The sequence below is a fragment of the Prosopis cineraria genome, unplaced genomic scaffold, assembly GCF_029017545.1.
Source record: "Prosopis cineraria cultivar Desert tree isolate PC_DT_omini unplaced genomic scaffold, ASM2901754v1 PC12, whole genome shotgun sequence".
Taxonomy (NCBI): Eukaryota; Viridiplantae; Streptophyta; class Magnoliopsida; order Fabales; family Fabaceae; genus Prosopis; species Prosopis cineraria.
In genome coordinates this window covers 23,007,623-23,015,882 of record NW_026555343.1, presented here as the reverse complement: position 1 = coordinate 23,015,882, position 8,260 = coordinate 23,007,623, and the positions used below count along the sequence as shown (strand labels likewise).

General features: G+C 36.6%; 1 pseudogene; it reads right to left on the bottom strand.

Annotated features, from left to right (window-relative positions):
• Nucleotides 1-272: 272 nt before the first annotated feature.
• LOC129289187 (uncharacterized) lies at nt 273-7,493 on the bottom strand (annotated as a pseudogene).
• Between the last annotated feature and the right edge of the window lie 767 nt (nt 7,494-8,260).

Sequence of the window (8,260 nt, the reverse complement as noted above, 5' to 3'; positions counted from 1 at the left end):
CAATAAAAGGCACAAAAAAATTACGATAAGGAAAACAAAATTTTCCTATAATTTAAAAGCAAGGTTTTTCTTTGAGAAGTTTAATCCTTGCATAAATTCTAACAGATTTTTTTTCCTATAAATGCCCCCTTGTTATTTCTATGAAACTTATTTAAAAAAAATATTTAAAGAAAAAAATATTTATTCAACTTAGAATTTAGGGTCATCACATTCTTCCCCCTTTTAAAAAAATTCGGTCCCCTGAATTTGAAAAGAGTTTACTTACCTTAATTTCAAAATAAATGTGGATACTTATGTCGCATTTCACTCTCTATTTCCCAAGTGGCTTCTTCGATAGAATGATTACGCCATAATACTTTCACAGAAGCGATCTCCTTCGATCTTAGTTTCTTTATTTGCCTATCAAGAATGGCTATTGGAACTTCCTCATAGGTTAGATCTTCATTTATTTGGACTTTCTGAGTTTCAACCAGATGAGAAGGATCATACAAATATTTCCGCAGCATTGATACATGAAACACGGGATGAATGCCGACCAACTCTGGAGGTAATGCAAGACGATAAGCAACAGTACCTACTCTTTCCAGTATTTCAAATGGACCAATGTACCTCGGGCTAAGTTTACCTTTCTTCCCAAACCTCATAATACCTTTCATAGGTGATATTTTCAAGAAAACTTTATCTCCCACCATAAATTCTAACTCTCTATGACGACGATCTGCATAAGACTTTTGTCTATTTTGAGCTGTTAACAATCTCTGTTTGATAACTTGCACCTTTTCTTTAGCATCTTGCACAAAATTCGGTCCCAAAATTTTAGCATCCCCAACTTCAAACCAACCAATTGGAGATCTACACTTCCTACCATATAAGGCCTCAAACGGTGCCATTTGTATACTTGCTTGGTAACTATTGTTATATACTCCATTAATGCTAAATGCTCATCCCAACTTCCTCCAAAGTCTAAGACACAAGATCTCAACATATCTTCAAGGATTTGAATTGTCCTCTCGGATTGACCATCTGTTTGCGGATGAAATGCAGTGCTAAGATCTAATCTTGTTCCCAATGCTTCTTGAAATGATCGCCAAAACCGTGATGTAAATTGTGGTCCTCTATCAGAAATTATAGATACTGGAACTCCATGTAAGCGTACAATTTGATTGACATAAATTCGAGCATAATCACTGGCAGAATATGTCATCTTGATTGGAATGAAATGTGCAGATTTAGTCAATCTATCGACAATGACCCAAATAGAATCATACTTCTTAGTGGTTCGAGGTAAACCTATAACAAAGTCCATTGTAACATTTTCCCATTTCCATTCTGGAATTTCCAATCGTTGAAGTAGCCCTGCTGACTTCTAATGCTCTGCCTTAACTTATTGACATACAAGACATCGTGAAACAAAATCTGCTACATCACCTTTCATTCCATCCCACTGATACAATTGCCTTAAATCTTGATACATCTTTGTTGACCCTGGGTGGATTGTATATGCAGAATGATGAGCTTCTTCCAAAATACGTTTTCTCAATTCTTCAACTTGTGGAACACAAATCCTATTGTCACACCTTAAAATTCCCTCCTGGTCAATAATGAACTCAGTGTTTCCCCCCTTCTCAACTAGTTCCATTAATTTGCCAAGTTTTGGATCCGAATTCTGAGCAGCTTTAATTTGATCAATTAAAGAAGAACGGGCTTGTATGTGTGCCAAAAATACCCCTTTTTTAGAAATTTCCAATTTCACTCCATCTTGCTCAAGTGTATGAATTTCCCGCATTAAAGGTCTCTTTATAGCAATTACATGTGCCAAGCTACCCATAGACTTTCTGCTTAGGGCATCAGCTACAACATTTGCCTTACCAGGATGATATCGAATAATGCAGTCATAATCTTTAAGTAATTCCATCCATCTTCTTTGCCTAAGATTGAGATCTTTTTGCTCAAAGATATATTTAAGACTCTTATGATCAGAAAAAATTTCACACGTTTCTCCATACAAATAATGTCGCTAAATCTTTAAAGTAAAAACAACTGCTGCCATTTCTAAATCATGAGTCAGGTAATTTTGTTCATGTTTCTTTAGTTTCCGAGATGCATATGCAATTACTCTTCCATTTTGCATCAAAACACAACCAAGGCCAACTCGAGAAGCATCACAATAAACTACATATCCACCTGTCCCTGATAGCAAGCTTAATATCGGTGCAGACGTTAAACAGTCTTTTAGCTTCTGGAAGCTTTCCTCACATTCATCACTCCATATAAACTTCACATTTTTCTGAGTCAATCTAGTCAATGGTGCAGCTACTCTAGAAAAGTCTTTAATAAAATGACAATAATAACCAGCCAAACCTAAAAGCTCCGAATCTCAGTAACCGAAGTAGGCCGTGGCCAATTTTGAACTGCTTCAACCTTGCTTGGATCTACCTGTATACCATCTTTAGACACAACATGGCCTAAAAAGGTAACTTGATCAAGCCAAAAATCACATTTAGAAAATTTTGCATAAATTTAATGCTCCCTCAATGTCTGCAATACTAATCGCAAATGTTCTTCATGTTCTTTCACACTCCTTGAATAGACCAAAATATCATCAATGAAAACAATTACAAACTTATCTAAAAACGATCTAAATACCTGATTCGTCAAATCTATGAATGCAGCCGGTGCATTTGTCAGCCCAAAAGACATTACCAAAAACTCATAATGACCATATCGAGTTCTAAATGCTGTTTTGGGAATGTCCTCTTTTTAATTTTCAACTGGTGATACCCTGAATGTAAGTCAATCTTTGAGAAACACTAAGCTCCTGCCAATTGGTCAAAGAGATCATCAATACGAGGCAACGAATATTTATTCTTTATAGTTACCTTGTTAAGCTGCCGATAATCAATACAAAGTCTTAATAACCCATCCTTCTTTTTCACAAAGAGGACTGGCGATCCCCAAGGAGAAGTACTAGGATGAATGAATCCCTTGTCCAATAACTCTTGCAGTTGACCTTTCAATTCTTTTAGCTCAAATGGTGCCACTCTATAAAGGGGGATTGAAATTAGTTGAGTACCCAGAATCACATCAATAGAGAATTTGATTTCCCTATCTGGGGGTAATCCAGGTAACTCATCTAGAAAAACATCAGGAAATTCTCTAACTATTGGAATTTGTGTTATACTAGGAACTAGTTTCTCAACATCCCTTACCAAGGCTAAGTATCCTTGGCAACCCTTCATTAAAAGCCATTTGGCTTTCAAGGCTGAAATTAAACCAGTCGGTCTATCAATTTGATTCCCTTGCAAAACAAAAGGAGTTTCTCCAGGAATTTCAAATCTTACCACTTTCAAGTGACAATCAACAGTAGCATGACAAGAAGCTAACCAATCCATGCCCAAAATTACATCAAAATCAATTATATCTAATATCATTAAGTCAACTAGGGTTTCTCTACCCTCAAGAGATACTTCACATGATTTGTATCCTTGCTTAACAAAAAGAGGTTCTCCTACTGGAGTAGAAACCATAAAAGGGTCATCAAGTTTGATGGGTTCTTTACCCAAGTTCTTTGCAAAATACATAGAAACATATGAATGGGTTGAACCAGGATCAATCAATGTATATGCACTTTTAGAACATATAGAAATAATACCTGTTACCACATCATTTGAAGCTCGAGCATCTTGTCGGGTTATAGCATAAACACGTGCTTGTCCTTGTCCTAAAGATTGTCCTCATTTCCTAGATGCTTTTCCGGACATACCCCTTCCAGCAATAGTAGGAGGTACTCCCACAGAAGTAGTCGAGTGTGGAGGTGGTTGAACAGATCCCTAGCTAGACGGCAATTGAATAAGAGGACAATTTCTTCTTAGATGACCAATCTGTCCACACTCATAACAAGCACCAGATGCCTTGCGACAAGGTCCAGAATGAAAAATTCCCACAAGTGGCACAAGGAGTTCTAGCATAGCTCTGTTGAATCGAAGCTGGTTGAGATTGTGGTCTAAGACTCCCAATATTGTGTCTGGAAACTGGAATGCTCGTAGAAGGGGCATAAGATCTAGACATCTGATGCTTTCCACGAGAATAGAATTGCCCCTGAAATTTATCACTCTTGGAAGAAGAACCTTGGAATCTCAATTCATCTTCTCTCTTACGTTTTTTTAAAACTGCCTTATTTTCTTGATGCTTCAACTCAATGTTAAGAGCACATCCACGGCTTGTGAATAGCTAGTAAAGAGCTCCATCATCACAGAAACTAGATCATGTATCTCCTGAGGTAAACCATGAACAAATCTGCGGATCCTCTCTTTCTCTGAAGGTACTATGTGAGGAGCAAAAGAAGAAAGCTCTATAAATTTTCGATCGTACTCCGATACAGACTCAGTACATTTTAAATTTAAGAATTCTTCAATCTTAGCATCTCTCTTACTTTATGGAAGATAACGTTGAAGGAATACATTCTTGAATTCTTCCCATGATAAAGATGGTACTCTTTTAGCCTTGATACCTGGAATAGTTTTAATCCATCCCTCGGCCACCCCACTAAGTTGAAAAATAGCAAATTCCACATACTGCACATCTGGACACCTTAAGGTTCGACATCTCTTTTCAACCCCTTCAAGAAACGCCACTGGATTCTCTGCTTCATTAGTTCCAGAGAAGGTAGGAGGATTCAATTTAATAAAATCAGTCAATTTTACTATGGCAACCTCCTCTTTAGTGTCTCTTTCAATGCCTGGTGTAGCTGATGTAGCACCTTCATGAGATTGAGGATTCAAAGGTTCAACCTCAAATACAATCTCTTGAATATACCTATGGGGTCGACCACCCCTAATCCTGACTCTCCTAAGACCCTGTCCTCGACCACGAAAAGGCGGTTCATTTTGTGAAGCAGAGGACCTGTCAGATGTCCTACTGCCAGTAGAACTTCTACTAGAGGGGCGACGCCTAGGTGGCATTTTCACTATACAGGAAACATAACAAAAATGTTTAGTTCAAGACATAATGATTATATAGGAAGCACAATAAATAAGGAAGAGAATGACTCTTTTTTAGACATCCTAAATCCTAATTGAACCTTTAATGAAGTCTCACTTATTATTATGCCCGGGTTCATAATAATAATTGAAACTTCAAAGAATTCTTGCTCCACGTAACCAAATAACCTAAGCTCTGATACCATCTGTCACACCCCAATATTTAAGGGTAGGATCGGCATGGAATATGAGGTGAGCTCATATTCCATAAGCTTCAATTAATGAGAATTCAGCTAAAATCTCAGTATATGTAAGTTATATTCATCAATAATAAAGTTAGCAAAGTCTAAATGTTTTGTGAAAATTTCGACAGAGTCTCCCCTATAATTTAACCCTCCCAAAATTTCCACAACAACAACAAAACCAGTCAGCCCAACCAATAAGGAGACTATTTCCATTTTAGCAGTTTACATCATAACCAAAAGGGATTAATGCCTAATCATAAGGTACGTGGAGCTAACTTATAGTTTACAAAACACAGAATGAAACTTCACCAAAAAAGATAGTCACCATGTGCTTCTGCTTTTTTTTTTTTCAAAAACAAGAAGGCCTTCAATGGTCAGCTGGAGGTGCAGGGTCTGCTATACTATCTGAGATCAAAAAAAACTTACCGGTGAGTAGCGTTCTAATCAAAATTGTAGTAAAAAAAATATGAAGATTATAAACAATAAATTTAATTTCAAATGTCTTAATGAAATAAAAAAAATTGCCCTTAACTAGAAATAGATAACAATCTTAATTAAATTTTTTTATAAGATGATCGTGAAATTAGTCAATGCTAGTAAAGTCACACATATATGTTTAAAATAAAAATTCTACTATTCATAAAATATAAAAATATTTAATAATGGTGCAATTTGATAAAAAGGCTTTCAGAAAATAAATAGAAAACTGAAGATGTTAACAAAAATTTAGGAGGGCTCTATCAGAACGAATAACAAGCATGGACACACAGTCCACAAGGGTAAATAACCCATCAAGCGTGACTGAAAGCCACGTAACAAGCGCGGCAAGAGCCACGAATCAAGCGCAGGCATAAAGCCCATGAAAACAAGCGTAAGCATGATGCTCACGAATAACTATCCCTCCGTTCCACATGCGTTGGCCTACGCATGGGGCTAGCACCTCCCAGAAGCACCCTGCTAGCTAGGTGTACTATGGCGCGCCAAGGGCTAACGGAACTGCCGTTAGCATCCAGCATTCTGAACTCAGTCCCCCTCAGTAAACTTTAACATGCATGAGGCAAGAGAAAATTTCAAAATTTTCTTTTCTCTTCTTCTTTTCCTCTTTCAAATACCAATCAATTATCATTATTATTACTTCATCAATACTTGTCAACTATATAAACTATCAATAAAATCAACACCTTCTCTTTAAATAAAACAATTATTAGAAAAATAGGATAAATGAGAATAATTGTACAATTTATAAAAGATAATTGCTAAAATTCTAAATAGGGAGATTTTTTTTGTAAACACTTTTCTAAGAATTTACTTAGAACGCTACCCACTCACCTGAGAGTTTTTTAAATTTTAAAGCTCGTTCTTTCCGACCTCTCACCTTAATTCCAATGATGCCATTAGATTCCTAGCAAGTAAATCAAAAACCCTAAAATTAATTATTTATTATTTCCTTGTCAAATTGGCTACCTGACCTTAATCTCACCATATAAACAATTTCAATATGTCTTCCAAACACATTTCTTCATTGGAAATATGTTAGAGTTTAAAAGAAAAACAAATTCCTAAGCCTATACTATTGGTCTTTAGGCCTTGAATATACTTAATTACTCCCCTTTGACTCTTCTACTTATTTTCTCAACACTATACATGCATTAACATTCAAATCACACTCTCCATTATTTGTTACTCATAACTAACAAAGAAAATCATCCAATAGCACTAATGTAGAGAGAGGTTCACTGCATCCAACATATAGAAGGCAGAAAAATTAATCCTAGGCTAAACTTTCGATCCCAGTGCAACGTTTTAGTCCTAATGACAATTAAAGTATCAAGAATAAAAAAAAACAGGGATCACGTCAATCAGCTGGAAGAAAGAGGGAATGATTCAGCAGTGCCGCATAGTGTAACGAGGAGAGAAAGAAAACAACATCTCACCTCAATAAGGCTTAGTGGCAGCAAGTCTGATTCAGCCACTGTACAGTGTTGAAGCAGAAAAAGCTAGGGGTTCAAATCTGTCAACACACGAGGAGGCAGAAGCTATGATTCTAGCCAACAATAAAAGAAGCAGAAACCACCTACACCCACACTGAACTTTGACGACAGGGAAGGAAGAAAAGAGGAAAGAAAAACCGACCACCGTGGGCACCCAAATTCGGCGCAAAACAGAGCAAGAGAACGAGGGAGATACCTTTCCACTGTGACTGTCGAATGAAGACCGAGAAGAAGAGGAAGGTGGCAGCTAAGACAGCAAACTGCTGACAGACTCTCATGGACACAGAACAGCACAGTATAGTAGGAGAAAATCAGTAACTCGGTTTCAACGTGACTAATAGACGAGGACGAGAAGGTGAGGTGATATGAAGCAACGACAGCCACAAAATGATCAGCTAACAGCGAGTTAAGTGTGTTGATAAGGATTAAAGAAATGGACCGACTTAAATGATCTAGAAGAGTGTAGGAAGGCGGTGGGAAAATGACTCAAAATGCTCTGTTTTTCTTCACACAAAAGAACCGAAATCAGAACATAAAGAGCATGGGACAATTTACAAAAAGGAGCACGAGGAAATTACAATAAAAGGCAGAAAAAAATTACGATAAGGAAAATGAAATTTTCCTATAATTTAAAAGCAAGGTTTTTCTTTGAGAAGTTTAATCCTTGCACAAATTCTAACAGATTTTTTTTTCCTATAAATGCCCCCTTGTTATTTCTATGAAACTTATTTAAAAAAAATATTTAAAGAAAAAAAATATTTATTTGACTTAGAATTTAGGGTCATCACACCCAGGACAAGCAAAGGGAATCTCAAGAGCTGATTTAGAAGCCTACTTGAAAGTTTTGGCAGAAAAAGAGGATTGGGTTGTGTTTTGCAAGGTATTTTCCTTATGCATATATAGAATAATCTTGTTTCCATCATCAATTGGCATAATTGATTTAGGAGCTATTAGTGTATTCCAAATGGTGGAGTACCATAACGTGAATCCGGTACCAGCAATCTTGGCAGAAATGTACTTGACCTTAACTCAATGTCATAATAAA